This window comes from Micromesistius poutassou (genome assembly GCF_964030765.1).
Source record: "Micromesistius poutassou genome assembly, chromosome: 20".
NCBI classification, from domain to species: domain Eukaryota; kingdom Metazoa; phylum Chordata; class Actinopteri; order Gadiformes; family Gadidae; genus Micromesistius; species Micromesistius poutassou.
In genome coordinates, this window is record NC_140290.1 from 3,626,290 (window position 1) to 3,632,610 (window position 6,321).

At 37.6% G+C, this 6,321-nt stretch overlaps 1 long non-coding RNA gene across 1 annotated transcript; it reads left to right on the forward strand.

The window, feature by feature from the left end:
• Window positions 1-2,271: 2,271 nt before the first annotated feature.
• LOC311365040 lies at window positions 2,272-4,947 on the forward strand. Its single transcript, XR_014639338.1, has 3 exons — window positions 2,272-2,831; window positions 3,604-3,666; window positions 4,635-4,947. It is a non-coding gene; the product is annotated as an uncharacterized lncRNA (long non-coding RNA).
• The last annotated feature ends 1,374 nt before the right edge of the window (window positions 4,948-6,321 follow it).

The following is a 6,321-nucleotide window of genomic DNA, read 5'->3' on the forward strand; positions in this document are numbered from 1 at the left end:
AGCCACTTTAGTTAAAAATGTATACAACATAGGGAAATATATATATATACTGCGCTCATGACACATAATAACATATAACATAATAACAGGATAATATAGAAAATATTAACAATTTAAAACACAAACAGAAACAAAAAAAGGCATTTTAAAATGGAACAAAAATAAAGGCTGCACTTTTAACAAGGCATTTCTGAAGAACACTGAAAAAATCTAACAAAGAAAAGAAGTTTCAACAAAACTCAATGAAATGTTATTGGTGTTCGTGGCCAATGTCATGCAGCAATCTGCCAAGGAAGAAGACCCATTTTCTCCTCCTCCAGGTAGCTCCAAATCTCCCCCTTCCATACTGTGATAAAGTAGTAGAAGACAGAAAAATAAACATTAGGACCGACAATTAATAAAAAATTCTAGAACATGTCATAGTCAAAGATTATTTTGTTTGCACGGTTAAGAAATTATGCTGGTCCTCTGGCCAAAACGATGTGAATTTGATGAGTTTCAAAGTGTTTTTAAAGCCTAAGAAGGCATAAGTCATAACTGTGTGCATGACACAATAATAACATTCAATTACAACAATTACAATTACTCAATAACTGTGGTATAATGACCGTATACCACAGCCTGTCGTGATCTATTGCTTAATTATATTATTTAGATATAGAGCTCCGGGAGTGCTGCGATTCACTCTAGTCTGGACTGCAGGGAGTGAACGCTGATTGGCTGTTATGTTACGTCCCTCAGGGAGTGAACGCTGATTGGCTGATGATACCCCTTCAGAAACATTTATATAGAAATTAGAAGATAAAATGAACATACCGTGATATAATACGGCATTACCGTATATGCCTCAAATCATACCGTGATATAAATTGTAGTCCATACCGTACAGCCCTACTGCATACCTTACCTATAAATGTATTTCATCCAGCTGAATAGACACAGTCGGCAAGCAAGGAAACGTCACTTCCGGTCAGGGCCGTGGGGGAAAACAAACCATTTTCCCCATACACACTCATGCAAAAAGGCGGTATTTTAAACCTTTGTCAAACGCTTGTCCGCTGTCATTTCTTGGTTTGAATCACTTGTATATGCTGTCAAAGGGCTATATATTAAAAAAATTATCATGATCGGGTCGATTGTTGTCCGTATATTTTTTTTAAAGTGGATCTTTCACAGTTGGTCTTCCCCCACAGCGTTGAGTCTAGGTGGGTGTTCCCTTGGTCGCCGGCTGTAGACACTCGGAGAGACAATGCCGAAGAGTTGTTGTTTACCATTTTGCACCGCAAATAAATTTAAAAATCACAACCTGAGCTTTTATATCTTGCCAAACCGTGTGACGGAGCCAGAAAGGAGAACACAATGGTTGCAAGCCATAAAGAGGGAGGACAACTTTGACAACTTAAAAAAATTATGAGCCTCCAGAGATCTGTAGTTTTTCAGATTGCTGTGTGTGTAAATCCCTGCGTGACATAGCATAGCATCAGTGGTGATGATGATGATGACACGGCCGGCATTAAGTGTCAGGTATTAGGTACAGAAATGTAAAATTTGATTCATCATTAAGTGTCAGTTACTGAGATTATGTTAAGTTTAATTCATCATATTGTCAGTAAAAGTGATATACTCCCTTACCAGGTGACTCGATCAGAAAACAAAAGATGTCGGGGAATGACACTTCAGGCCATTGTGTAGGATCATTTATCCATTCTTTCAAAGCGTAAGGACAGCAATCGACCCCGATTATATCAAGTTTTTTAAGATAAAGCTCTTTGTCAGCACATACAAGTGACTGAAAGTAAGACATGACAGCAAGAGACAAACACTTGCCGCGTTTTTACGATATAGATATAGATTTGTTGTCTCTCCGAGTGTCTACAGCCGGCGACCAAGGGAACACCCACCTAGACTCAACGCTGTGGGGGAAGACCAACTGTGAAAGATCCACTTTTAAAAAAATATACGGACAACAATCGACCCGATCATGATAATTTTTTTAATATATAGCCCTTTGACAGCATATACAAGTGATTCAAACCAAGAAATGACAGCGGACAAGCGTTTGACAAAGGTTTAAAATACCGCCTTTTTGCATGAGTGTGTATGGGGAAAATGGTTTGTTTTCCCCCACGGCCCTGACCGGAAGTGACGTTTCCTTGCTTGCCGACTGTGTCTATAGGGACAATTTGCTCCTCTCAAAAAGTGACCCGCACCTCACTGACTTCCTCGTCGTTTTCCCTCTATGTTTATTACGTCGGCACTGCCTACAGAAGAAAACACATTTCTTCATGATAAATATTAATGTTACTGAACTTGAATTTATAACATGACATATCAGTAAACAAAGGAAGTCATCGATAAAAACCGTACCAAAAAAAGAATACTTACCACTGCAGTCCGTCAACGTTTGCGTTTTCCTTCATTTTCATGCTCTTTTTGCAGAGTTTGCATTTTATTTTGGCTTTAAGTAACTTCTTCTTTTGGAGCCATTTTATCAATTTTAATTTCTTTTTAAAAGTCTGTCTTCCCTCAATAAGACTGAGTACTTCAGCGTGCAGGGTCATGATAACTTCGCATCAAACCGTCTTCCTGTCTTGCACATGCGGACCCACAATGCAATTCGGGAGCGTCCCTTGTCGTCGACGGACGTGTACAGTGGGTAGGGGGCACGTTATACGCAGATCGTTTTACCCCATGCGTCGGACACGCCCACTCTCTGTCGACGGGCAAGGAGGTCGTGCAGAAGGACTTGACAATGGAGACTCAGCGAAAGAGTAAGAGAAAAAGGCAGCCCACGGAAGAGCTTCCACATGTAGAGACAGCCATGTTAGAATGTAAGTACATGCTTTAAAGTTATTTCATTATTAATTGAGAGTGTAATGATTCGGTCACATTGCTTAGCTTCCTAAAATGAGCTAATTTGACATCGTACCACGTCTGTTCTATCACGTATTTTTTGGCCTTGCTAGCTAACCTTGTCACTAACCAATGGATTGCTAGCTGGCTAGATAGCCGACGTTGCAAGCAAATTTTAATCATCTGTCAAACACAAAAGTTTAACTCTTAACTAGGTCAAAAGACCGACGGTTCAACCACGTATCTAATGTTAAATTAGGCGAGTCAGTTACCACGTCTTTGAATAGTTTTTGGAGTTGTTTTTAACTACTAAAAAACCCGAAGACTGCTACATTACACTGTTATAGTGCTATTACGGTAATACCTTTCTCCCTGTTTTTTTTCTTTTCAATTTAGTCCATAGTTACAGTATGTAATGTTAACAACTGAATCTCTCAAACATGTCTTCTACACAATGGACTGCATGTGGAACCATGACAAATGAATTGATGATGATTTGTCATAAATCAAAATGACATATGATCATACATATTATTATTACATATTATAACATTAAAGACAATGGATAATGTCATTGCCCAAAGTGAATAAAACCCTTATTTCTTAACTAACTGTATATATATTTTTTTAAGGTATCCATACAATTTTCAAATGAACAAAAACGTCACTCTGTATGCATTCATCAATATTCTTCATAAGGTTTTGAGCCCCTTACACCAACCATTCTTTCTGTGCTCCAAAATGTTACAGCGCCATCGAGTCAGCGGGAACAATCCGAACAGCGCAGTAGCCAAACTGCAGCAGAGGAAGCAGGTAATTAATTTTTTATTTTAAATGTTAAGCATACTTAACAGATATACTCAGATTCATGTGACTGTGAAATGTAGTTGTACACAGTATAATGATTAATAACTGATGAACGTCACTATGAAAACACTATAATAGTGTTACTTTTAAACCTCTTTTCTACTTCCTGGTTTTATGATGTTAAAATAAGGGTGCTCACCTTAACTGGTTGAAGGCTAGTGTCTAGAGGGGATCCAAGACAAGAGGATGCTAGTAATATTTACTCCATTTGTACTTGAACATTGCAGTAACCAAGTATCTACCTTTACATGATATCGTAACCGGAAAGTGCTTTGGGAATGGGAAGGAACTTAGAACAGCAATGACATAAATTAGATTGAGGTCAGTTAAGCCACTTTAAGTTAGTCTACTAAGTAGAAAATAAAAAAGTTTTTGGTTATGGTTATATTCATGGTGCTGGATTAATTGATCAATTCTTACCCATTTATTTAACGAGCTAGGTGGTCAGCTGGTCCCAAGTCTGCTTATAATATCAAAGCCACGTCTGAACACGTCTGACTGTTCAAAGCAGCATAATGGATGAAGCTACAGCAGGAACATGGCTTTCAAATAACACTAAACAATATAATCCACTTATTCTACCACATGTCTAAACTATACAGTACTCCCACTTTACTCTCTAGTTGTGCTCATTTGATTTATAATAACCTACTGTTAAAGAGTACAGATAATACTACTTGAATAGACAGTACACTCACAGTACTCTTGATACTACTGGAAATTACAATTTAATAATTATTATTATTATACCTCTGTACATTCATTACTCTAGAATGTAATTTAGAACTAACTTGCCACTATATAACCCTAATACAAGAATAGTATTAATACTAGTAAACCCCTAACCAACTGCACTACCATCATCCTGACAAAATACTACTGTTAATACATGTTTATCATTTTCTTTGTTTCAGTCCTCACCCCAGAAGAGGCGATGGATCGCTACAGCCGTGTCAGATGAAGAGAGCTGGTTTTTGTTTTGTTTTTAGAGTGCCTTTTTTTGTTACATTTTAAAATGCCTTTTTTGTTTCTGTTTGTGTTTTAAATTGTTAATATTTTCTATATTATCCTGTTATTATGTTATATGTTATTATGTGTCATGAGCGCAGTATATGTATATATATTTCCCTATGTTGTATACATTTTTAACTAAAGTGGCTGTAGATCCCTCATTGTCATCAGTGGTTTGGGGTTTTATAACTAACCCGAAAGTGCTTCGCTACTGGTAAACGAATGGTTCAAAAAGCTTAACTACTGGTGAACAAATGGTTCGCGAAAGAGTAACAACTCAGTATGATGCATTACTTTACATGAAGGTACACAAAAAGCTTCACTACTGGTAAACGAATGATTCATAAAGCTTAACTACTGGTGAACGAATGGTTCGCGAAAGAGTAACAACTCAGTATGATGCATTACTTTACATGAAGGTACACAAAAAGCTTCACTACTGGTAAACGAATGATTCATAAAGCTTAACTACTGGTGAACGAATGGTTCGCGAAAGAGTAACAACTCAGTATGATGCATTACTTTACATGAAGGTACACAAAAAGCTTCACTAATGGTAAACGAATGATTCATGAAGCTTAACTACTGGTGAACGAATGGTTCGCGAAAGAGTAACAACTCAGTATGATGCATTACTTTACATGAAGGTACACAAAAAGCTTCACTAATGGTAAACGAATGATTCATGAAGCTTAACTACTGGTGAACGAATGGTTCGCGAAAGAGTAACAACTCAGTATGATGCATTACTTTACATGAAGGTACACAAAAAGCTTCACTACTGGTAAACGAATGATTCATGAAGCTTAACTACTGGTGAACGAATGGTTCGCGAAAGAGTAACAACTCAGTATGATGCATTACTTTACATGAAGGTACACAAAAAGCTTCACTACTGGTAAACGAATGATTCATGAAGCTTAACTACTGGTGAACGAATGGTTCGCGAAAGAGTAACAACTCAGTATGATGCATTACTTTACATGAAGGTACACAAAAAGCTTCACTAATGGTAAACGAATGATTCATGAAGCTTAACTACTGGTGAACGAATGGTTCGCGAAAGAGTAACAACTCAGTATGATGCATTACTTTACATGAAGGTACACAAAAAGCTTCACTACTGGTAAACGAATGATTCATAAAGCTTAACTACTGGTGAACGAATGGTTCGCGAAAGAGTAACAACTCAGTATGATGCATTACTTTACATGAAGGTACACAAAAAGCTTCACTAATGGTAAACGAATGATTCATGAAGCTTAACTACTGGTGAACGAATGGTTCGCGAAAGAGTAACAACTCAGTATGATGCATTACTTTACATGAAGGTACACAAAAAGCTTCACTACTGGTAAACGAATGATTCATAAAGCTTAACTACTGGTGAACGAATGGATCGCGAAAGAGTAACAACTCATCAGTCAGATCCAGCTCTACCAGTCGATCCAGTGTGGGACCCAAGCCAGCCCTCGACAGCGCTTGAAACCAAGGGAGGCAGGTTTAAAGCGTGCCCTGCAGTGGTGGACAATTGCTTTTAAGCCTTCAACATTACTAATGCCACATAATAAACCTTAAATGTGAATATGA